The sequence below is a fragment of the Globicephala melas genome, chromosome 2, assembly GCF_963455315.2.
Source record: "Globicephala melas chromosome 2, mGloMel1.2, whole genome shotgun sequence".
NCBI classification, from domain to species: Eukaryota; Metazoa; Chordata; class Mammalia; order Artiodactyla; family Delphinidae; genus Globicephala; species Globicephala melas.
This window is the reverse complement of record NC_083315.2, coordinates 100,980,264-101,007,023: the sequence shown is the minus strand read 5'-3', so window position 1 is coordinate 101,007,023 and position 26,760 is coordinate 100,980,264. Positions and strand designations below refer to the sequence as shown.

The window sequence follows — 26,760 nt, the reverse complement described above, 5'->3', positions numbered from 1 at the left end:
CATAGGTGGGGGGAGCAGCAAAGCTACCGCTGTCTTCTCCCACCACAGGGTGCAACAGGAAGAGCTAGAAGGGGGAAATCCAAGGCTAGAAGAAGGGGATTATTTCACAATGAGAAATTGCAGCCCTTTGGGTGTCCATCCCGAGGGCGGGTTCCCTGCCCCACGGCACACCAGCCAGCCCAGTTTAGTGAGAACGCTGCCCTGGAAGTTGGGGACCTGACACTGGTTTCTGCTTCTGCTGCCAAGACGCAGATCTCTGACCTTGGGTCCACTAGGGCCCTCAGTCTCCTTGGGTGTATAATGGGATGCCTGGAGGAAGGTCCCTTGCATTTCTTGTGTCTGGTCTCTCCTTGAGTTCAAGGGAACTGTATCTTTTACAAATTGAAGTGTTCTGCATGGCATTCAAGATACTTCTCCCCTGAAAACAAATATCGTATACTAACGCATATATGTGGAACCTAGAAAAATGGTACAGATGAACCGGTTTGCAGGGCAGAAATAGAGACACAGATGTAGAGAACAAACGTATGGACACCAAGGATGGAAAGCTGAGCGGGGTGGGGATGAATTGGGAGATTGGGATTGACATGTATACATTAATATGTATAAAATGGATAACTAATAAGAACCTGCCGTATAAAAAAATAAAATTAAATTAAAAAGAAAAAGACATTAAACTTTGATTTTATCATAAAAAAAAGTACTCCTCCCCTGGTCTAAATTTTATTTCTGTGCCATCCCCTGCCTCCTCCCGGCCACGTGGAGAAACTTGCTAGTCTCTAAACACACAGTACTCCTCCGTATGTGTCTAACGTCACTTTCTGGCCTTTTTTTCTGTCTGAATTACTTTTCCCCTCCCCCTAATGGGGAAAACAAAACAAAACAAAACTCTGTATCCTTAAAAGTCTTCCCTAAGGTAATCTCTGCTCTGAAATCTTCCCTGATTCCCCCTCACTCCACCCCTTTCCTCTTGTTGCTTCCAAATAACTCCACCCTCATCTCTACTGGAGCTCTTCTCAGGGTCTGGTTTATGTTACAACTCTAGAGGCTGCTTCTGTTGGAGAGAATTCTCAGCACTTGGATCTTAAACATAGTCCTTGATTTCGTTGCTTAGCTCTTCTCAGGAGAAGAAAAGGTATGTAGCTCTGGTGGAGGCTGCGGTTTTGAGGTTCCCACATCCCTCGGGTGCCCTGCCCTCCTCTCTTTTCAGCTGTTTTCTTTCACACAAGAGCCCTGGTCAACAATTAACGCCACAGTGATAAGCCATCAGAAGAGCTGGCACAAGTGGGCTATCCCTTATGTGAGGGATGAGGGCACTGGGGCTTGCTCTAGAAGGGAAGCAGGGGGTGCGGGGACTCTCCTAAAATGGTTCAAACCAAGAGACCACTGACCAACCCAGGCTGAAGGGTCATTAGGTAATTAGGTCTTCTCCAATCAGGAACCCCAGACACCCAAGTCTCTGTCTTTCCTCAGACACCCTGGGCAATATCTGGCCTCCATTTAAGAAGACCCAGGGCTGGTAATCAGGGTGGGAAAGGGCATGTGGAGAAGGCGCTCTGTCCTTGGGGCTGAGGAACACTGTGATAGTGTGGGAAGGCTGGGAGGTGGAGGTGGGAGACTGGGGCCTGTCTCTGTGTGTTCTGGAGTCCAGACGACTGCACGTGGCGGGCTCACACGCAGGTCAGAGCCACCCTCTGGGAAAGGTCAGCCTGTGCTCAGATGTTGGAGCCCCTTTCTTTCCCAGTGTGTGCCGTTGGGTGTATGTGGGTGGGATGGACAGAAGGAGAAATGGAAAGTGTTATAAAATGGGGATAATCAACAGGAACCTGCACAGCCTTGAACTGCTTTTTGCCCTTTTGTAGTTGATTTGTCACGTGAGGTGAAGTGTTGTGGTGTGGGTGTTGCCGAGATCTCGGCTTCTCTGTGCACCGATGCCGAACAGAAATACGGAGACAGAGATTTTGGAGGAAGAGAGAGATGGCTTTATTCTTCTGCCAGGCAGAAGGGAAGACACAGCAGGCTAGCGCCTCAAGACCAGTGCCCCCCCCTCCTTCGGGAATCAGAGAGGATCTTATATGTGGGACCCGCAGGGTATATGATAAGGATCAAAATAGTGAAGGTCTTACATTCTTCTTCTTCCTGCATTATCTCAAAACAGTCACAGCTGGCATCAGGCAGCCTGGTAATTGGGTCCTTTTGTCTCTGGGTTATTGGCCTGCGACTTTTTCTTCTGAAATGCAAATGATACAAAGGGTGATTTGCTACAAGGGAGTGCAGGATGTAATTCACATAGTGTTGAAGAGTAATAGGTTAGCTTTGTGAAGTACAAATCTAGTTACAGACACTACAGATTAGTAACAGTTAAAAAACAAAACAAAAAAAAAAACCTAGGAGTGATTAACTCTTTCAGGCCAGTTTATGTTTCTTCTCTAGCCTGCTCCCTTTGTTTTCCTTGTTCTCAGGAGAGGGAAAACTTCATTTCTATTTTTGCTGCAAACTAATTCCCCACTGCTAGTCATTCCCTCCATATCAAGGGAGGAAGGGAAACAGGTGTCGTTCTTGTCTGGCTGAGGACAAAACTTCAGTTTTGCTCCACTTGACAAATACCAGCTGTCCGGCCCAGGGGCCCATCTATCTCCTATTTTAAATCCCACCCACCCCGGCCCACAAGAGACATGAACCCCAAGAAGTCTTTGTTGGGAGGATGAGGGATGACGGTGTGTCCTCTATAGCTTCTTCAGGCTGGCAAGGGGCTCGTAGACCCAACCTAGTTGGGGTCATGGAGCTCTCATCCTGTCTTATTAAGGGCCCCAGGGTGGGTGACTTCTGTTGTTTTGGCAGGATCCGTTCTGAGAAATGGCTGGAATCTTTGCATCATCATTGTCTTGATGTGAACCTATTGTAATCCGGTAGAGACAGAATTTAACAAGTAGTTTAAAAAAACAGAGGCCAAAGATTATTAAAAGAATTATTGTAGGGCTTCCCTGGTGGTGCAGTGGTTGAGAGTCCGCCTGCCGATGCAGGGGACACGGGTTCGTGCCCCGGTCCGGGAAGATCCCACATGCCGCGGAGCGGCTGGGCCCATGAGCCATGGCCGCTGAGCCTGCGCGTCCAGAGCCTGTGCTCCGCAACGGGAGAGGCCACAACAGTGAGAGGCCCGCATACCGGAAAAAAAAGAATTATTGTAGCCGGGAGCCCAAGCAGGATTAAGAGCCATGTTGCGTTTGGTAGTAGTTGATCCTGGTCCAGACAGAGTCAGTGCTTGGGTTACCCTGTCTAAAGGAATCGAGCCATTTGGTCATATATATAATTTTATGTCCTCTTCTATTAGCCCAGTGTGATTGATGTAGGTGTAACAGACTCTGTTAGAAGTATTTGGAGGAGTGACAACCTAAATGTTAATAGAAAAAACAGATCTCATTTCCTTTTAGGAGAATAAGCCTGAAACTCAGTCTAGGCCTGGCGCTTTGGGGAGACTTGTAGCCAGGTAGCTGGTTATCTAGTTTCATCAAAGTAGGTTTTAACCTTTGATGTGGTATTAACATATAGATAACAGGAGCTGTTGGTCACTACATATGTGTTTTCTCTTTTTGTTAACATATGATCTAAAGCAATGTTATCATCTAAAAGTGTAATAGTTACAAGAGGAGACCTTTAAGAAGTAAGGTTGCAGGTACCAGCTGCCAGCAGACATTGTTTTGAGAATGGCTGGTGGCATCCCAAATCTAACACAGCTCAGAAAACTCAAGTTCTTAGCAATAAAAAGACTTGCCTAAAATCACACCACAGTGTCACTGTTAATGATGTTAGTGTTTCTCTAGGTATGAGAAGATGCAAGAATTGGGGCTCATAAAATCTTCTCCTGAAAGTATTTAACTATTTGAAGGCCTGTCCTGTCAGTTTTTCCCAGAGCACAGAGTGCGGCATTTAAGATCTCCACCCTGAACTCCTTGTAGGGGGTGTTGAAAGTCAATAGCTACAGCAGCTCATGGTTTAATCCTTGTAGAAGTAGATGGCAAGTGTCAGTTTTCAGTCAGCAGGGCCCCTTTATGGTCATAATTTCAACCATGGTTTGGGGCATTTCACGACCATTTTGTCCCACGGAGCTAGGAATGCTCATTCCCAGGTCTGGCAAAGATTTTGCTGATAAGCTACTCCATGTGCTGTTGCTGGACTAGGCCTTTACTAGTATCCAGAAGTCTCTGGACCACCTGTCTTCCTAATCTTGTATGGTCCAGGACAATATTCTCTCGTGTTGCCGCTTCTCACACCTAGAGTTAGACTATTGCAATCATTGATCTCATGTGGAACTATATATCATCATTTTATCAGAGGTTCAGTCACACATTTGGTAATGTAAGAAACAATCATTTTTTTGAAATAGGCAAAATACAAATAGCATAGCTGTCAGTATTAATAAAATCGTAAGTAAGAAATAAGCCAAGATCTTCCATTAGGTGTAGCCCAGTATATCCCAGGTCATCTGACTTAGTCTGTTCTGTACCAGTCCCTATTCTTCAGGGAAACTATATATTGGCACTGTCCATAAGATGCTTAGCCCAGTTTCCTAGTGTTACTAGACTGATTAGTATGATTTAATTGTTCCCAGCATAGAGGAACCTTTCATGTTAAATTCCCATAGACTGGTGTTAATTACATAAATCCATCCCATAATTGTGGGAGGTTTTATTCCTTGGCTGAAATTTTGCTTGTTGCTCTGATTGAACTTTGAGTAATAGAGGAAAATTCATATTTATGGTCAGGGTCAGAGCAGGTATTATTAATCGGTCAGGTGAGGGGATCTCATTTAGTAATACCAATAGTGGCCTGAACATGACTATAATTTTCCTTTTAAGATAAATTTCCTAAGAGTCAACCAATTAGAGCCTTGGACTGGAGAAATCCACTCAGGTAACCCAGAAGTACTAGACATAGGTAATTGGCCACAAACCCAACGACTGGACTGATTTTTAAAACTAGCATAGGATCGTGCCTATGATAGAAAAACATCTGATTCATATGCAAAGGTCCAAGAGGTCAAGAAAACATTCTAAATGAGAATATGAGTCAGGTCCAGGATCTTGGGTAAGCTATTTCTGATGTTGTCTTTTTCTCATCTTGGTGTGAATGTAGTTTCTCTTCTGTTTGAGCATTGTTTTAAGGTGCTTTTGAGGTCAGCTGTCCTCTCTATAGGCCAGTCCAGTGCAGGGGCCCTTTGTGAGTGGAAATTAATCCAAGAGTTAATTCTCATTAATTTTACTGTGTATGAGCCAGTTAAGAATACCTGATAAGGGTCCTTCCATCCAGTTTGGAGATAGTCCTTTAAATTATGTCTTTTCCAGTATGTATAATCCCCTGTTTGTAGGTCGTGGGGCATCTGATCTCCATCCAAAGACAGATTACTGAGATAAGCTTTAGAAACAAACTTAGAGCGTCCTTTAATAATTCAATTAAACTTTTTAGCAATATAAGATAATAGCAAGGAACTATCTGGGAAGTGAGTCTTGGTAAACACAGACCTTAATTAACAAAACTAGAATTTAATATTCAGTAAAACATAATTTTTTTTCTTTATTGTGAGGGCATTAACCCTGCAGCCAGGGAAGGCTTTATCCCATCAAATAAAAAATGAGGTTTGTCAGGGAACCGGAAAAAGCCAAGCAGCTGTCTTGGATTTCCCATAACGCTGTCTGATTGACAGCGATTGTTCACCCATTTTCAATTCCCTGATTTAGGAGTAGACTGTTGTTATGTTTTAAGGACATCAAGATGGCAAAAGTCTGACAATGAGGGGTTAATTTTTGTAGAAGCAGAATGAACTTGATCTATGTGTGCAATAATCTTTATAGATCTTTGTGAAATAATACTTTACCAAAGTAACAAAAGATTTTAAAAGCAAATGAAAATCACTTAAAGGCAAGGAAATATACATAGTCTGTTATTAAAGCAGCATTCCAAGAAAACTTTGTTCTCTTAACAGAGAGAGAGAACCAAATTTCAATCTGGTCTCAATAAACTTGCCCTGATAATTTATATAACTATAATTGATTATATAGGCTTTTTGCTTGCTGAAACTTTTTTAAGGAGTCTCAGACTGAACTTTTTTTGTTGTTGTTGTTGCTGTACGCGGGCCTTTCACTGTTGTGGCCTCTCCCGCTGCGGAGCACAGGCTCCGGACGCGCAGGCTCAGCGGCCAAGGCTCATGGGCCCAGCCGCTCCGCGGCATGTGGGATCTTCCCGGACCAGGGCACGAATCCGTGTCCCCTGCATCGGCAGGCGGACTCTCAACCACTGCGCCACCAGGGAAGCCCTCAGACTGAACTTTTAAAAGACCTCTCAGGAAAGTCACACCAAGGGCTTGTCACAGATTTCACATACCAGATCTAGGTGAATTCCTCCCTTTTCAAGTTCCCGAAAATACCTTGAGATTTCTGTACCTGTTACTGAGGTAGCCTTCCTAATTTATCTGTTAAAGCTTCTGGGGACCCAAGAGTTTCCAGTCTCTGGAGCAAGCAGATAGAGAGAAAAGATAAATGTTTTAATTTTACCCATAGGTGTAAATTACCAAATTGTTGTAAACCATAAGTAGCTTGAGGAGAAGAGCTTCTTTTTTCTTTTTTTAATAAATTTATTTATTTATTTATTGGCTGCGTTGGGGCTGTGTTGGGTCTTCATCGTTGCTTGCAGGCTTTCTCTAGTTGCAACAAGCAGGGGCTAGTCTTCATTGTGGTGCACGGGCTTCTCAATGTGGTTGCTTCTCTTGTTTCGGAGCACAGGCTCAAAGCACACGGGCTTCAGTAGTTGTAGTATGTGGGCTCAGTAGTGTGGCTCACAGGCTCTACAGCACAGGCTCAGTAGCCGTGGTGCACAGGTTTAGTTGTGGGATCTCCCCAGACCAGGGCTCGAACCCATGTCCCCTGCCTTGGCAGAGCAGATTCTTAACCACTGCGCCACCAGGGAAGTCCCGAGAAGAGCTTCTTTATATCCAGTTTAGCATTATGGTCTGAAAGTCAAAAACTTGTATTTATCTAAAAGTCCTTTTTATAAAACTTCTTGAAGAGGAAGCATTTTTGCAAAGGCATCAGAGTGAAACCATATCTATAACGACAAAAGATTTAAGGAAGTTTAAAATCTGATTACAATGTAATTAACAAGGTAACTTGGTTACTGTTGTAACATATGACACTTAAGATAATAACTAGAATTATGACTGATAACATTTTACCAGGACATAGAATTTTTTTGAAACTCTATACAATTTCTAGAATATCTATATTAGTAACAATCACCATATAATATAACCTAAGAAGATTTGTTACACGTTTGACAATATTTCCCACGTACTTTTAACATATGAAATGAACTTAATTAGTGTAATATCTCTCTTTGGGATATTTCAGGGGCCCTTTGAAGCACCCCAAAGTTAGCTAGAGGTCAGAGAAACTTCATTACAGTTTTGATTTGGGAAGTTTTATCAAAAAAATCAAAAGAGTTTAGAACACTCAGTCAGATAAGATCATATGTCTCTGTGAAATAATAGTTATTCCCTTAGCCAAAGTAACAATAAAAGATTTTAAAGGCAAATATCGAACTGATCACTTAAAAGGTAAAGAAGCTTAAAATCTGTCATCCAAGGCAGTTCAACATCTTAAGGAAACTTGTACCATGTATAAAACTCATTTCTCAGGGTCCACTTTCCACAAACCTTTTTTATCACTTTCTGTATCCATCACTTTATTTTCCCATTCAGAAACTGCCACCTGTTAAGTCAGACTTACTTCCTTTTCTCTTAATAAAATGCATTTCCATTCCTCATACCTTCTTTACTAAAAACACACGTCCTACTTTCCTTAAGCAACCATGAACTGTCCTTTATATCAGCACTCTGTAGATTGGTAAACATACATCCAAATAATAATTTTTGAAGAACATGCTTTCTTATAGAAAATATCTCAGTGTGTCACCAACACATTTTTTAATAGTTCTAAACCTTTTGTTTCTCTGTAAAAGGAAGCCAATGTTCAGTAATTAATGTTTCAGTACCTTATTTTATTTGGAAATGGCCTAGTTATTTAATAAACTTCCATCCTTTAACTTAATTTAGCACAGTCTAACTTTTCAAGTTGTCGAATATTTGGAGAGATCATTCTTAAGCAAATATTCCTAAAACATAATTATTCCTAAAGTTCACCCAAAACTCTTATCTCACTTGCAATTTTTTTTTCTTAAAAGTTTCTTCATATCGAGTTATTTTCATTGCTGACAAATTTGTAACAGGTATAATAAGATCTTATTTCGTTTATATTAAACCTAGGCACAATAAAAGCATTATACTTAATGTTGATGGCTCTAAAGACATGTCTATATTAATTAGATCAACAAACTTAAACATTAATACCAAGTATTAATTTAGTACTGAATATTTCCCAGTCCACATGAACCTGAAATTTATTTAATTTTTCTTGCATTTAGAATCGTTTGATTGTAAGTGCTTACTTTTCATTTAAGCCAATTAAATAGAGTTCATTTACAAATTAACCTCAACAATATTATCCAAAGACAAAAACACATACTGAGACATACACATATATCCAGACAGACAGACATCTCATAGTCTCTACTTGGGATTTAAATGTCTCTTTTCCTCTTTTTTCTTTTTTTCTCTCTTGGCTTGAAATTCTACTAATTAACCCAAGGCTGAAGTCTCAGGCAAAGTGGACTGTGTCTGTAGCTCAAGGACATGATAAGAGTTAACTTCAAGCTTTGTCCTAGGCATATTTTTCTCTCTCAGGGTCAGAATTTTGAAGAAAAGTATTTTAACAAGCAAGCTTTTTCTAACTGCACATGCAAAAAGAACTGGTTTTGCAATTTTAAGAAAAGTTTTATTTTAACCAAATTTCTCCAGAGTCTAAAGAATATTGTGGCCATACTGTTAAAAATCATCTTTCTCTTTTTGTGGTCATGGTTTCATAGCTAAAATTTAAACCAGGTAGTGCTCAAATTGGCTCTGATAACAGGGGCAGACTGGCTGATAAAATGTTGTCCCAGCAGGGACTGTCTCTCTGGGGAGGTGGGGTCTTAGTTTGATCAGAAGAATCTGAAAGAGTAAGGGAACTTGCAGGGGTGGGGTTAGCTCGGTCCAGCACCACCACCCCCCAACTCTAAGAGCTGGGAGGAGATAGAAGAGGATCATTTAGAATGTCAGGAGAGGCCCCAATTTCTCGTGCTTCAGCAAGGCCCACACTTTTCGCGCATCACCTCAGGGAGCGCTAGCCTCACGAAGAAGCTCAGGGTAAAGGCACGGCTGCCAAAGCAGGAGTGAGAGCGACTTGACACCAGGAGGGAGACCCCAAAGAGACCACAGCCGCAGGAGGCGAGAGTCCGGCCGCTGGCGGCCTTCCCCAAGGGCTTCGACCAGGCCCCTCAGACCGCACACCAGCTGAGCGCTGCCCACCTCACAGACCCCATCCTGCCTCGGTTCACCGACACAGTCGCCCTGTTGCCAGAATGAGCTGAAGTCTGAAAATTGCTCAGTAGGACCAGGCATAGCGTGGGCCTCTTCTCTTGTGGTTTCACTTGCCAGTGTCCAATATCTTGATAATTCTGTGTGGCTGACAGGGTCTTGGTGCTCCAGCCTGGTGTCAGGCCTGAGCCTCTGAGGTGGGAGCGTGGAGTTCAGGACATTGGTCCACCAGAGACCTCCCAGCCCCACGTAATCTCAGTCTGCGAGAGCTCTCCCAGAGATCTCCATCTCAACACTGAGATCCAGCTCCACCCAAAGGCCAGCAAGTTCCAGTGCTGGACGCCCCATGCCAAACAACTAGCAAGACAGGAACACAACCCCATCCATCAGCAGAGAGGCTGCCCAAAATCATACTAAGTTCACAGATACCCCAAAACACACCACCGGATGTGACCCTGCCCACCAGAAAGACAAGATCTAGCTCCAGCCACCAGAACACAGACACCAGGTCCCCTCCACCAGGAAGCATACACAAGCCACTGAACCAACCTCACCCACTGGGGGCAGACACCAAAAACAATGGGAACTATGAACCTGAAGCCTGCAAAAAGGAGACCCCAAGCACAGTAAGATAAGCAAAATGAGAAGACAGAGAGATATACAGCAGATGAAGGAGCAATGTAAAAACCCACCAGACCAAACAAGTGAGGAGGAAGTAGGCAGTCTACCTGAAAAAGAATTCAGAGTAATGATAATAAAGATGATCCAAAATCTTGGACATAGAATGGAGAAAATACAAAAATGTTTAACAAGGACCTAGAAGAACTAAAGAGCAGACAAACAATGATGAACAACACAATAAATGAAATAAAAAATTCTATAGAAGGAATCAATAGCAGAATAACTGAGGCAGAAGAATGGATAAGTGACCTGGAAGATATAATAGCAGAATAAAAAAAAAAAATGAAAATAATTGAGGACAGTCTCGAAGACCTCTGGGACAACATTAAACACACCAACATTCAAATTATATGTGTCCCAGAAGAAGAAGAGAAAAGAAAAGGGTCTGAGAAAATATTTGAAGAGATTATAGTCGAAAACTTACCTAACATGGGAAAGGAAATAGCCAATCAAGTCCAGGAAGTGCAGAGAGTCCCATACAGTATAAATCCAAGGAGAAACAAGCCAAGACACATATTAATCAAACTATCAAAAATTAAATACAAAGAAAACATATTAAAAGCAGCAAGGGAAAAGCAACAAATAACATACAAGGGAATCCCCATAAGGTTAACAGCTGATCGTTCAGCAGAAACTCTACAAGCCAGAAGGGAGTGGCAGGACATATTTAAAGTGATGAAAGGGAAAAACCTAAAACCTACAACAATCTCATTCAGATTCGATGGAAAAATTAAAACCTTTACAGACAAGCAAAAGTTAAGAGAATTCAGCTCCACCAAACCAGCTTTACAACAAATGCTAAAGGAACTTCTCTAGGCAGGAAACACAAGAGAAGGAAAACCTACAAAAACAAACCCAGAGCAATTAAGAAAATGGTAATAGGAACATACATATTGATAATTACCTTAAATGTAAATGGGTTAAATGCTCCAACCAAAAGACATAGACTGGCTGAATGGATACAAAAACAAGACCCATATACATGCTGTCTACAAGAGACCCACTTCAGACCTAGGGACACATACAGACTGGAAGTGAGGGGATGGAAAAAGACATTCCATGCAAATGGAAATCAAAAGAAAGCTGGAGTAGCAATTCTCACATCAGACAAAATAGACTTTAAAATAAAGACCATGGACTTCCCTGGTGGTGCAGTGGTTGAGGGTCCGCCTGCCGATGCAGGGGACACGGGTTCATGCCCCGGTCTGGGAAGATCCCACGTGCTGCGGAGTGGCTGGGCCTGTGAGCCATGGCTGCTGAGCCTGCGAGTCCTGAGCCTGTGCTCTGCAACGGGAGAGGCCGCAGAAGTGAGAGGCCCGCGTACCACAAAATATATATAAATAAATAAATAAAATAAAGACCATTACAAGAGACAAAGAAGGACACTACATAATGATCAAGGGATCAATCCAAAAAGAAGTTATAACAATTGTAAATATTTATGCACCCAACGTAGGAGCACCACAATACATAAAGCAATGCTAACAGCCATAAAAGAGAAATTGACAGTAACACAGTAATAGTAGGTGACTTTAACACCCCACTTTCACCAATGGACAGATCATCAAAAATGAAAATAAATAAGGAAACACAAGCTTTAAATGACACATTAGACAAGATGGACTTAATTGATATCTATAGGACCTTCCATCCAAGAACAACAGGTACACTTTCTTCTCAAGTTCCTATGGAACATACTCCAGGATCGATCATATCTTGGGTCACAAATCAAGCCTTGGTAAATTTAAGAAAACTGAGATCGTATCAAGTATCTTTTCCGACGAGAACATTATGAGACTAGATATCAATTTTAGGAAAAAAAACTGGAAAAAATACAAGCACATGGAGGCTAAACAATACACTACTAAATAACCAAGAGGTCACTGAAGAAATCAAAGAGGAAATAAAAAAATACCTGTAAACAAATGACAATGAAAACACAACAATGCAAAACCTATGGGATGCAGCAAAAGCAGTTCTAAGAGGGAAGTTTACAACAATACAATCCTACCTCAAGAAATAAGAAACATCTCAGATAAACAACCTAACCTTACACCTAAAGCAATTAGAGAAAGAAGAACAAAACCCAAAGTTAGCAGAAGGAAAGAAATCATAAAGATCAGATCAGAAATAAATGAAAAAGAAATGATGGAAACCATAGCAAAGATCAATAAAACTAAAAGCTGGTTCTTTGAGAAGATAAACAAAATTGATAAACCATTAGCCAGACTCATCAAGCAAAAAAGGGAGAAGACTCAAATCAACAGAATTAGAAATGAAAAAGGAGAAGTAACAACTGACACTGCAGAAATACAAAGGATCATGAGAGATTACTACAAGCAACTATATGCCAATAAAATGGACAACCTGGAAGAAATGGACAAATTCTTAGAAAAGCACAATCTTTGGAGACTGAACCAGGAAGAAATAGAAAATATAAACAGACCAATCACAAGCACTGAAATTGAAACTGTGATTAAAAATCTTCCAACAAACAAAAGCCCAGGAGCAGATGGTTTCACAGGTGAATTCTATCAAACATTTAGAGAACAGCTAACACCTATCCTTCTCAAATGCTTCCAAAATATAGCAGAGGGAGGAACACTCCCAAACTCATTCTATGAGGCCACCATCACCCTGATACCAAAACCAGACAAAGATGTCACACAAAAAGAAAACTACAAGCCAATATCACTGATGAACATAGATCCAAAATCCTCCACAAAATACTAGCAAACACAATCCAACAGAACATTAAAAGGATCATACACTGTGATCAAGTGGGGTTTATCCCAGGAATGCAAGGTTTTTTCAATATATGCAAATCAATCAATGTGATACACCATATTAATAAACTGAAGGATAAAAACCATGTGATAATCTCAATAGATGCAGAAAAAGCTCTTGACAAAATTCAACACTGATTTATGATAAAAACTCTCCAGAAAGTAGGCATAGAGGAAACTTACCTCAACATAATAAAGGCCATATATGACAAATCCACAGCCCACATTGTTCTCAATGGTGAAAAACTGAAACCATTTCCTCTAAGGTAAGGAACAAGGGAAGGTTGCCCACTCTTACCACTATTATTCAACATAGTTCTGGAAGTTTTAGCCACAGCAATCAAAGAAGAAAAAAAATTAAAGGAATCCAAATCAGAAAAGAAGAAGTAGGGCTTCCCTGGTGGCGCAGTGGTTGTGAGTCCGCCTGCCGATGCAGGGGACATGGGTTCGTGCCCTGGTCCGGGAAGGTCCCACATGCCGCGGAGCGGCTGGGCCCATGAGCCATGGCCGCTGAGCCTGTGCGTCCGGAGCCTGTGCTCTGCAACAGGAGACGCCACAACAGTGAGAGGCCCACGTACTGAAAAAAAAAGAAAAGAAGTAAAACTGTCACTGTTTGCAGATGACATTAGAATATACATAGAAAATCCTAAGAATGCCACCAGAAAACTACTAGAGCTAATCAATAAATTTGGTAGAGTAGCAGGATACAATTTTTTTTAGGATACAAAATTAATGCACAGAAATCTCTTGCATTCCTATACACTAATGATGAAAAATCTGAAAGAGAAATTAAGGAAACACTCCCATTACATTGCAACAAAAAGAATAAAATATCTAGGAATAAATCTACCTAAGGAGACAAAAGACCTGCATGAAGAAAACTATAAGAGGCTGATGAAAGAAATTAAAGATGATACAAACAGACGGAGAGATATACCATGTTCCTGGATTGGAAGAATCAACATTGTGAAAATGACTCTACTACCCAAAGCAATCTACAGATTAAATACAATCCCTATCAAACTACCAATGGCATTTTTCACAGAACTAGAACAAAAAATTTCACAATTTGTATGGAAACACAAAAGACCCCGAATAGCCAAAGCAATCTTGAGAAAGAAAAACAGAGCTGGAGGTATCAGGCTCCCTGACTTCAGACTATACTACAAATCTAAAGTAATCAAGACAGTATGGTAATGGCAGAAAAACAGAAACATAGATCAATGGAACAGGATAGAAAGCCCAGAGATAAACCCATGCACATATGGTCACCTTATTTTTGATAAAGGAGGCAACAATATACAATGGAGAAAAGACAGCCTCTTCAGTAAGTGGTGCTGGGAAAACTGGACAGCTACATGTAAAAGAATGAAATTAGAACACTTCCTAACACCATACACAAAAATAAGCTCAAAATGGATTAAAGACCTAAAGGTAAGGCCAGACACTATAAAACTCTTAGAGGAAAACATAGGAAGAACACTCTTTGACGTAAATCACAGCAAGATCCTTTTTGATCCACCTCCTGGAGAAATGGAAATGAAAACAAAAATAAACAAATGGGACCTAATGAAACTTAAAAGCTTTTGCACAGCAAAGGAAACCATAAAGAAGACAAAAAGTCAACCCTCAGAATGGGAGAAAATATTTGCAAACGAAGCAAGTGACAAAGGATTAATCTCCAAAGTATACAAGCAGCTCATGCAGCTCAATATCAAAAAAACAAACAACCCAATACAAACATGGGCAGAAGACCTAAATACACATTTCTCCAAAGAAGATATACAGACTGCCAACAAACACATGAAATGATGCTTAACATCACTAATTATTAGAGAAATGCAAATCAAACCTACAGTGAGGTATCACTTCACACCGCTCAGAATGGCCATCATCAAAATATCTACAAACAATAAATGCTGGAGAGAGTGTGGAGAAAAGGGAACTCTCTTGCATTGTTGGTGGGAATGTAAATTGATACAGCCACTATGGAGAACAGTATGGAGGTTCCTTAAAGAACTAAAAATAGAACTAACATATGACACAGCAGTCACACTACTGGGCATATACCCTGAGAAAAATGTAATTCAAAAAGAGTCATGTACAACAATGTTCATTGCAGCACTATTTACAATAGCCAGGACACTGAAGCAACCTAAGTGTCCATTGACAGATGAATGGATAAAGAAGATGTGGCACATATATACAATGGAATATCACTCAGCCATAAAAAGAAACGAAACTGAGTTATTTGTAGTGAGGTGGATGGACCTAGAGTCTGTCATACAGAGTGAAGTAAGTCAGAAAGAGAAAAACAAATACCGTATACTAACACATATATATGGAACCTAAAAAAAAAAAGAAAAAATGGTTCTGATGAACCTAGGGGCAGGACAGGAATAAAGTCGCAGACATAGAGAATGGACTTGAGGACACGGGGAGGGGGAAGGGTGAGCTGGGACGAAGTGAGAGAGTAACACTGACATATATACAGTACCAAATGTAAAATAGCTAGTGGGAAGCAGCTGCATAGCACAGGGAGATCAGCTCGGTGCTTTGTGTCCACCTAGAGGGGTGGGATAGGGAGGTTGGGAGGGAGACGCAAGAGGGAGGAGATATGGGGATATATGTATACATATAGCTGATTCACTTTGTTATACAGCAGAAACTAACACAACGTTGTAAAGCAGTTATACTCCAGTAAAGATGTTAAATAAATTTATTAAAAAAAAAGAATGTCAGGAGAGTTTTTTGTTTTTGTGGGGCTTTTTGTTTGTCTTTCTGATTCCTTAGGCTTTTTTAAATTAATTAATTAATTTATTTATTTGGCTGTGTTGGGTCTTTGTTGATGCGCGCAGGCTTTCTCTAGTTGTGGCGAGCAGGGGCTACTCTTTGTTGTGGTGCACAGACTTCTCATTGTGGTGGTTTATCTTGTTGAGGAGCACGGGCTCTAGGCACGCAGGCTTCAGTAGTTGTGGCTCACAGGCTCAGTAGTTGTGGCTCATGGGCTCTAGAGCGCAGGCTCAGTAGTTTTGGCGCAAGGGCTTAGTTGCTCCGTGGCATGTGGGATCTTCCCGGACCAGCCCGGGTCCCCTGCATTGGCAGGCAGATTCTTAACCACTGCGCCACCAGGGAAGTCCCTGATTCCTTAGACTTTTGATTATGGAGCCACCTAGAGCTGGATTATAATAAAAGGGGCATAAAATCCTGAACATTAGGGAACCACGTCCATTTTCCCCATCCTTTGGCAATAAAGATCTACTTGTAGGAGACCCATTTCAGGCCTTTTTTTTTTTTTTTTTGTCTTTGGATCATAGCTATAGGTCGACCAGTCTTTTAAAATTTTCCCTAAGCGTTCCCAGGTAGGGGTGGAACCTTAGAGGAAGCGCTTCCCATTTTGGCTTGAGCAGTTGGTAACAGACGTTAAATGTTAGCGTGCTCAAGTCAAAACATAAACCTGCACCTCATCAGCTGGAAGTCACACATAAAACATAAACCGTAAACGGAAACAGCAAAGGGATGCTCAAAAAGGAAAACGAGAAACATATGGCGGAGACCCGCCCAAACGTGACTTCCGAGTCCCACTCGACCTGCACCGTTGCCCCAAAGCGGCGCCTTACGTCAGAATCTCCCTTTGCAGGGAGAATTCCACATCAGAATTTTCCCTTTGTAGGGAAATCCCCAGATTGGAACCGAAGTTCCCATACGGGGACGGTCAAAGGTCAGAGAGTGCACTCCGGGAGACTCACCGTACGTGCTGACGGGTGCGTCGCGACTTCCGTATGCCCTCTTTCTGATCCTCCAATATTTAGTGTTTTCTCGGAGTGGAAGTCCAGGCCGGCGCGGGCAAGAGATGTCCTCAAGGCAAAAGAAGCCTCTGCAGCTGCTAGGTCAGCCTCTCCCCCGTTCTCCACCGCAGGCTCGGAGTTCCGCGGCCGAGTCGGCGGGCCGGGTGTGATCGGGCTCAGCCCTGTGGCAGGGAGTCGGTGGCGATCTAGACTCAGATATCCTCCGACCCTCCGCTTTCCTGAAGGAGGCTGGCGTGGAAAGGGATTCCCGAGCTTCCGATCAAGCCAAGGGGCCCTGCGGGGCCGCCTGCCCGTGAGCAGATTTCTGTTCGGCATCGGTGCACAGAGAAGCCGAGATATCCGCAACACGGGCAGGAGGTGGAAATTGGGAGAAGACTGTACGATGGGTTTCTCAATTAAGGCTGATAAATGCATAGCTTTGTGACAGGCTTGAGGGGCCACGCTGTTGGACTCCTAAGGGACTCCCAAATTACTGCCATCCACAGTAACCTCTGTCTCCGTGGAGTTGGTTCCAGACAGTACAGAGTCCAGAGCCTCACTCCTGAAAAGGAGCCAGGAAAACTGCATAACCTGGGAGTGGGGCAGACGCCCCACCTGAGAAAAGAGTGCGGGAGGTGTGTGTGGGCTTTGCCACACAGTCTATAAGGAGGCTCCCTGGGGCCTGGAGCCCGCAGGTGCAGTATAGTTCTAACCTTCCTGGGCTGCCTTTGAATTTAAGGGGATTTCAGAGGTTAATTTCCAAGCATTCTGTGAAGGAGGCAAACACGCACTTCCCTTCACTACCCCCCCCACCCCACCCTACACCCCCCACCCCCACCCCGGCCGCCGATCAAGCCAGTCACTGATGCATCTTCACGATGCGATGTAGTCTTGGGAGCCTGCCTTGAACATTCAAGTTGGTCCTCCCACCACCCCTCACGAGAATGCAGGCTGGGGACCTGGATAGCTCAGGCATGCTTGGGGACAGGAAGAGCAGGGGGATGTTGCAAAGAGTCTTATGAAACCTGACGCTGCACAGTCCCTTCTCTAGGAGGACAAGCTCAGGATCCTAAGGGCTTGGGTATGTCAGTCGCATTCATACCTTCCGGAGCTCAGGACACCATCCCCATGTTTCTCACTTGCCTGCAACTGGATGTCCTCTCCACACACCATTCCCCTTCACACTCGGGCTTATCACAGTCTCTTGGGTGAGATTTCGGGGTGTCAGGTACTGCATTCCCCTATTCCAAAAAAATGCGTCTATATCCACCCTCGTCATATGAAGTTCTTTGATAAGAAGATAAAAATTTTATTCTATGTTTGGAAATAAGGCTTAAAGTATATATTCAATTTAACTGGGTTCTAAATGATTTTGGATTCTTAAGGAGGTAGATGAAAGAAGAGAAGAAGCAAGGAGCTTCTGCACAGATGTGTGGAGGAGATGAGCAGGGGAGGAAGCTCAGAAAGGGAGGCTGAGACCTGGAGACAGAACACGGCTTTGTCGAAGTTGCCTCGCTGCCTCTCATGTGCCCCCAAATATTCTCAGACCCAGCATACTTCCTCAGGCATGATTGTTTGAGAATCAGCTCTTAAGTGTTTATGTCCAAACACTTTCAGTGTCTGAAGCCAAAGGGAAGGATGGGAGAGGAAGAGTCCCCAGACGAAGGGACCTGAAGATGGAGATCCCTGATTCTGCCTCCCTCCCTGCAGTTTCTTGCCCGGTTCTGCTCTAAGACGTGTGGTAAGTCATTGTTAGACAGGGAGTGGCCTAAATGCAGAGAGTCAGGACGAGGTCCCTGCAGCCAGGATGGAGCTCTCTACAAGACAGGAAGAGCTAGAGGTGGGAGAAGTGCTGGTCATTAACTCAGCCTCCACCACTGTCCTTTCCATTCTCCATATAATCAGTCATTAAAAATGAATCTTAGACTAGGGGCAGGACAGTAATAAAGACACAGACGTAGAGAATGGACTTGAGGACGCAGGGAGGGGGAAGGGTAAGTTGGGACGAAGTGAGAGAGTGGCATGGACATATATACACTACCAAATGTAAAATAGATAGCTAGTGGGAAGCAGCCGCATAGCACAGGGAGATCAGCTCAGCGCTTTGTGACCACCTAGAGGGGTGGGATAGGGAGGGTGGGAGAGAGACTCAAGAGGGAGGGGATATGGGAATATGTCTATACATATCGCTGATTTACTTTGTTATACACCAGAAACTAACACGACACTGTAAGCAATTATACTCCAATAAAGATGTTAAAAAAAAAAATCTTACATCTTAGGTTTAGAGTCACATGTGGGATTTCTGGATGGAAAAAGATGAGTTGAAGGATGTCATCTTGGCGGTGACCCTATTTCCCCTCTGTGGGCAGCTGGATTGCAGGGAACCAGGGTGGGGTCAGGGCGGAGCCAGTGCAGGGGCTGCACTGGCTTCAGATGTCTCTTTGTGTATTTCCTCCATCCTTTCTGCTCATTGCCCTCCCCTTCCAATCACTGGTCACCTCTTTGCCTGCCTCCACTTTTCCAACTTTTTCCTTCTAATTTTTCTCTGCTTTGCTACTTGCTGAGTTTGACAAGGAACTCTGGAATATTTGTGTGTGTGTGTGTGTGTGTGTGTGTGTGTGTGTGTGTGTGTGTGTATTTGGGGGGCTGTGCTGAGCTTTTGGAGCCAGACTAATGGCAAAACATCCTTGAGATTTTCTGAACCTTCCCTGTGGACCCTCCTTCCCTGAGGACCCTCTACATACCCCCTTCCTTGCTCTTTTAAAGATCATGTGAAAATGAACAAAACCACTCAAATGGGAACAAGAAGAGTCTATTTATTCAGAGTTTACTATAGAAGGAAGTCAACCACTATCAGTTGTGTTTGGCAAAGACTCAAAAGCAGGGAAGTGGGAAAGATTTATGGTGGAAAAAAGGGCAGTTTTCAGATGTGCCCTAATTGGAGGCTGTTGGCATGGAGCTGGAGGTGGCCTAACTAGAAGCAGGACAATCTACAGCTAGAGGCGCATATCTGGCTTTCTCCAGTTGGTCCTAATTTGGGGAAGTGGGGACAAAAATTAGGGAAGCTTTCAGTTATTAATCAAGTCACAGCTGTTTTGGGCAAACAGCCATCCTGTTTTGCTATTGGGGTTGTTTTTTGGCTTCCTGGACTGGTTTGCTATGTATAGTGGGTTGGCTTCCTGGATTTATTGCTGCAGATTTGGGGTCAGAAGTTTATCTTTATATATAGTCTGGCTGTTGTCTATTTGTCTATTTGGTGTCTCAGTCCCTCTTCTTGTTCATTCTCTCACTTCCAAAAGGTTGACCCACTTAAGGAAAGCTAGAATTCCAGATCTTCATTGCTCAAAACTGGTTCAGTTATCTTCATAGTCAACTGTATTGCAAGATCTTCTTGACGTTTCTATTGTATCATCATGGTGATCATCTGATGAGAGAGAGGCTGCATAGAAGCATTTAAGACTCTGAAACAGACCAGCATAATGCCCACTATCACTAAAACGAGAGCAATAGCCTCTCTGAGGTGCTTTGCAACCACGAAGGGCAGTTGCCCAACCCAGGCCCAGAGAACAAATCCCATAGGCCATGAAGCTCAACCTTAGACATCCAAATAGCTTCTCCTTTAAGGCAATGGATAGCCTGTTAAACTTGCCTATTTCATTGACAAGTACAACAAGAAGTATTAGCACTGGCACAGGCAGAACTGTGACTAGTCAACAAGAAATCTAAAGCAATATGATTGTCCATCACTACTCATGCTGTTGAGTTGAGACTCATCTGTATTCCATCTAGGGCAGAGGTGGTATCATTAACAACTTCTGCCAGAGTTAGTAATAGGTTTCTTTTTTTTAAATTTTTATTTTATATTATTTTATATTAAAGTATAGTTGGTTTACAATGCTGTGTTAGTTTCAGGTGTACAGCAAAGTGATTCCGTTAATGCATATGCATATATCTATTCTTTTTCAGATTCTTTTCCCATATAGGTTATTACAGAGTATTGAGTATAGTTCCCAATGCTATGCAGTAGGTACTGGTTGATTATCTATTTTATTTATGGTAGTGTGTATACGTTAATGCCAACCTCCTAATTTATCCTTCCCCCCAGTAATAGGTTTCTTAAAGTCTTTTCAGTTTGTATGATTCCCACTGATGGGAACACTGCTCTGATTAGTCAAATAAAAATTGAGCCAGTAATTCTTCCAAGCAGTGCACCTAAATAATCCAGAATGGCCTCATCTGGACTTCATATCTAAGTTGGAATTCCAGGCTTGGTGATTTATGGAATTAGGGTCAATTACAGACAAGTCTTGGAATACTATTCCTAATGTTCCTGACATGTTCGTCTGAGGCAAACAAGACCAGGTATCCTGATCACAAAGGAAGTAGTATCCAGGAGAGACAGACAGAGATCCAATGAAAAAAGAGTTGTTTATGACATGAGGTTGGAACCAAGGTCTTACGTGTTTGGATCTCTACTAGTCTCTTTCAGGTGCTAAGAATTTGGCTCATCACCTTACAAAGATTCCTGAGTTCAAATTTAGAATTATCTAGGGTCTGAACAATAGATTTTCATAAATTTTTTTCCCCCCTGGGAGAGAGGGACACTAGCAAAATCATCGGTTGACTTCTTTGGAGTCAATTTTCCATGCAGGTACAGGTAGAAATGCCATTGGCTGTGATTGCCTGCGGTCTCATTTGACGAAATCAGAATTGCCCAGAGGGTTTTATCATGGGGGTCTGGTGACGGTTGGTATATCCAGCAGTCAGTGGGAACAGTGATTAAGATTTGCGATAATCTAAAAATGGCGTTAGAATGGATATTTTCTTTTTAACTTCATTGAGGTATAATTGACAAATAAAATTGTAAGATATTTAAAGTTTACAACGTGACAATTTGATATACGCAGGCATTGTGAAAGAATTCCTTCCATAGAATTAACATGCATCACGTCACATATTTACCTTTTTAGAATGAGTATGTTCTGACGTTTCTCTGAAGAAACGAGAAAAAGGTTCATTATGGGTGAATGACACCAAGAGGTCTATAGACAAGAAGAAGAAGAAGAATTATAAGCAAGCAGATTAAAAAAACAAACAAGAAATGGATAGGAGTTTTGGTCCAACATCTTGGATAGAAGCAGTCCACTATCTGTGATCATCTGCTTGTTCCACAGGTCTTAGGCTAGCTCTCTGCTTCTGAAGATCAGCAGCTTCTGAAGGATCTCTGAGAATCCTCAGTTTGAGATCTTGTATTGAAATAGCCTTCCAATTACATAGAATTCTGAATTGCTTCTTCAGTTGTAAACTATGAACCCAATGATTGATTTCCTGGAGTTTTACTGCTGTATTTGTTGTTAACAGTATTTTGATAAGGTCCCTTCCAATGAGGTTCAAGAACAGGTTTTCTCTGATGTCTCTTCCAATAGTTAAAATCCCCTGGTTGACAATGATGAAGAAATTGTTTAGAAAGATGTTGTGCGGGGATGGCTTTAACCTGTTGGTGACAGGGCTGGGTATAGCACATGAGTCCCTCGCAGTATTTTGTCTCGTCTGTGTGTGGTCGGGACGAGTCTAGAATTGGAGGTGAAATTCCAAATGCACATGCCTTACAGTTATCAATTCACAGGGGGATAACCTATGTATTCCTGAGAGAGTGGCCTGTAGAGCCATAGGATAGTGGGTGGGAGCAGCTGTGACAAGAGAGCTCAAGCGTTTCCGAAAATATTGCTCATTTTTTTTTTTGGCTGCATCACACCACTTGTGGGATCTCAGTTCCCCAATCAGGGATTGAACAAACTCCACCTCAGTGAAAGCGCTGAATCCTAACCCCTGGACGGCCAGGGAATTCCCAATATTGCTGATTTTATTTATTTATTTATTTTTTGCAGTACGCGGGCCTCTCACTGTTGTGGCCTCTCCAGTTGCAGAGCAGAGGCTCCGGACGCGCAGACTCAGCGGCCATGGCTCACGGGCCCAGCCGCTCCGCGGCATGTGGGATCTTCCCGGACCGGGGCATGAACCCGTGTCCCCTGCATCGGCAGGCGGACCCCCAACCACTGCGCCACCAGGGAAGCCCCTTATTTATTTATTTAAAAAAAATTTTTATTGGAGTAGAGCTGATTTACAATGTTGTGTTAGTTTCAGGTGTACAGCAAAGTGAATCAGTTATACATATCCACTCTTTTTTAGATTCTTTTCCCATATAGGCCATTACAGAATATTGAGTAGGGTTCCCTGTGTTATACAGTAGGTCCTTATTAGTTATCTATTTTATATAGAGTAGTGTGTATATGTCATCCCGATCTTCCAATTTATCCGTCACCCACCTTACTCCCTGATAACCATGTTTGTTTTCTAAGTCTGTTACTGTTTTATAAATAAGTATTTCTCTTTTGTTTTTTGGCTGCATCGTGTCTTGTTGCGACATGGGGGATCTTTCATTGCGCCGCGCGGGCTTCTCTCTAGTTGAGGCACGCAGGCTGCAGAGAGCATGGGCTCTGTAGTTTGACGCACACAGGCTCTCTAGTTGAGCCACGTGGGTGGCCCTAGGGCTTAGTTGCCCCGTGGCATGTGGGATCTTAGTTCCCTGACCATGGATCAAACCCGCGTTCCCTGCATTGGAAGGCGGATTCTTAACCACTGGACCACCAGGGAAGTCCCTGTACCCTTTTTTAGATTCCACATATAAGCGATATCATATGATATTTGTCTTTTGCTGTCTGACTTATTTCACTCAGTATGACAATCTCTAGGTCCATCCAACAATATTGCTAATTTTAATTTAAGGATGCTATTAGTCCTTTCAGCATTTCCAGAGGATTGTGAGTGGAAAGGACAGCTTTCCTTTGTTTTTCTGAGGGTTTGTTTGTTTGTTTTTCTGTTACTTGTTTGTTTGCTCTAATTGCCTGCAGTTTTTGAGTAAGAAGTAACGCTATAGGGAGTTCTTTTATAATGGCTACCATAAAGCGTGTGCCTCAATCACTTGATATAAAAGTTGGGATGCCCCAGGTGGAAGACACTAAATCAGCAGCTTTTTAGTGACTGTAAAGGCTGTAGCTCTTTGGCAAAGAAATGCTACAACTCATCCTGAAAATTGATATACAATAACTAAAACATATTTAAATTCCATGAAGGGTGGAAGCTAGGTAAGTGTCTAAAGGTATCCAAGAGGCTCTTGAGGCTTTGGTTCATGGCCATGTCCCACCTTTACAATTTTTCCAGAATTGTGTCGTTGACTCATAATAGGTGACCCTGTTAGGGCTCAGGGCAGGCCGGTGCAAAATAGGCTGAAGTGGCATATTGATTATTTTGAATTAAATTTACTTAAGAAACAGCCAGTGCAAAAAGGACGCTCTGATCCTCCCCCTTTGTCTCCCTGAAAGCAGTAAATAAATCTCCCATGTGAAAGGTACCCTCTCTGTACTAGGAGGTAGAAAGAGACACCCTTATCACCAGAGATTGGGAAATCTGGGCCAGGAAGGTTGTATAGACTAACCTTGTTATTTCTTTACTAATTTACTACCCCAACCCCAAACTCTGCTTAGATTCTTCGCCGATTAAGCACCCAAGACTAAGTTTCTTTGCTCTGTCAATTCCTCAGCAATTTATTGTTTCTTTGTCTAAAAAGTATAAAAGCTACCTGCCTTGGATACTTCTTAGGTCCCACTTCTGTGAGACCTCTGTATATACGAATTAAATTTGTTTTTTCCTCCTCCTGTTAAGGATGTCCCCATCCCTGACATCCCTAACAGTTGGCATAATTAGCATGATGCTGCCTGGACCCCTCTTTCCCCCAAGGCTGCTGCAGCTGAGAGATCCTGGGACATCTGATAGGCTAGCAGAAGGTGAGCTTTCTTACCACATCAGCCTCCTGGATATCTGCCGGCAGGATTCAGTGGAAGGGAAAGTTGTGAGAGTCCCTTTTCTCTCTTTCTAAATTTAAATTAGAAGGAAAAAGTATTTTCAGAATTAGTTTCCTGGACTTAGTGACTCTGGTATTGCTCCTTTTCCTCTCAGAGATGGGACTGTGTTTCTTTGTCTTTGCCATTTGTCATACGGAGGAAAACCTATGGGGCAGAACACAGGCGTAGACCCTATAAGCCTGCTGTTCAAGCTGGCCTCACAGACTGGTGAGTTAATGGTTCTCACCAGAATGGCATCTGTTTGGGCAAACTTTGCTGTGGGTCCCCTATGTAAAGATAAGATGAGGTTTTTCCTTTTGTCTTGTTCTATATCCTGATAGCTTGGCTTTGTAACCAACGAGAATATTCACTTTGGTCTCCGCTATCCAGAGGGTGCACTTACCCAGGTGCAACTTGGTGGCCAGTCTAATAACCAGCTAGCTCTCAGGGGAATTTGTCAGAAGGAGTCTCAGTTCCTAAGCGGCCTTTGTCATCTCAATTTTTGTTGCTTTTTCAGTGCTCAAAAAATTCCATTCCGGGCTTCCCTGGTGGCACAGTGGTTGAGCGTCTGCTTGCTGATGAAGGGGACGCGGGTTTGTGCCCCGGTCCGGGAAGATCCCACATGCCGCGGAGTGGCTGGGCCCATGAGCCATGGCCGCTGAGCCTGCGCGTCCGGAACCTGTGCTCCACAACGGAAGAGGCCACAACAGTGAGAGGCCCGCGTACCGCAAAAAAAAAATTCCATTCCAGTAGCACCTACCTGGTGTCACAGATCAGCGAGTCTGTAACTGGAGGCATCCCACGTTTTCCTGGGAAACTGGAGACACCATTTTCACCGCGTATAGCAATGAAGGCTTTAACTTTCTTAGACCAATGCTAGGTGTGAACTTTCTGGATCTTGTGAAGGCTGGATACTCTTTTTTGAGATGACTCATGTCTTTGGTAAGCCATGGAAAGGCTTATTGGTTTGAGTCGCTATTTGAGATGAATATAAGATCCTACTCACTGATGGCCAGATGATGGATGCTTTGAATTGGTTATATTTAAGAGAAAAAATGTTTAGCAAACTCTTATTCTAAAACCAAATTTTAAAAGTAGATGAAGCAAACAAAGAAAAAATGTACACAGGCATAGCTTGAAGATATTATGGCTTTGGTTCCAGATTACTGCAATAAAGTGAACATCGCAATAAACCCAGTCCTATGAATTTTTTCTGTTTCCCAGTGCACATAAGAGTTATGTTTACACTATACTGTAGTCTACTAAGTGTGTGAAGCATTATTTCTAAAAAAATGTATATACATTAATAAAAATACTTCATTGCTAAAAGATGCTAACCATCATTTGAGCCTTTAGCAAGTCATAATCTTCTTGCTGGTGGAGGGTCTTGCCTTGATGTTGATAGCTGATTAGGGTGCTGGTTGCTGAACGCTGGGATGGCTGTGGCAGTTCGTTAAAATAAGACAACAGTGAAGTTTGCTGCATCAGTTAACTTGTCCTTTCATGAACAATTTCTCTAGCATGCAATGCTGTTTGATAGCACTTTACCCACAGTAGAACTTCTTTCAAAATTGGAGTCAATCCTCTCAAACTGCTACTTTATCAACTAAGTTGATGTCATAGTCTAAATCCTTTGTTGTCATTTCAATAATCTTCACAGTACCCTCACCAGGAGTAGATTCCATCTCAAGAAACCACTTCCTTTGCTCACCCATCAGAAGTAACTCCTCATTTGTTAAAATTTTCTCATGAGACTGCAACAATTAAGTTACATCTTCAGGCTCTGCTTCTAATTCTGGTTCTGCTCTCAGGTGGCCTCAGCCCGGCAGCAGCTTGAAGCAAGATCTCAGTTCCCTCACCAGAGATGGAAGCCAGGCCACAGCAGTGAGAGCACTGAATCCTAACCATTAGATGACGAGGGTCAGTGGCTAGTGACAAGGCCCTGGCTTGTCTGCTTTGTAGAAATGAATTTCAACAAAGAGACAGAAAGTAGTGAAACAAGTAAAGTGTTTATTAGAAGGGGAAAAAGAAATTACTTGTGAATAGACACACAGGGGCGGGCTCAGAGAGAGAGTCGTGCCCCAGTGGTAGCTTGAATCACTTATATGGGGCATTTCTTCCAGGTTCCCTCTGGCCAA

The 26,760-nt window shown here is 42.6% G+C and overlaps 1 long non-coding RNA gene across 1 annotated transcript; it reads left to right on the top strand.

Annotated features, from left to right (window-relative positions):
* Positions 1-1,025: 1,025 nt before the first annotated feature.
* On the top strand, positions 1,026-25,838 carry LOC132596762 (uncharacterized). The gene is made up of 3 exons (XR_009562769.1): positions 1,026-1,135; positions 18,336-18,459; positions 25,140-25,838. It is a non-coding gene; the product is annotated as an uncharacterized lncRNA (long non-coding RNA).
* Positions 25,839-26,760: the final 922 nt, after the last annotated feature.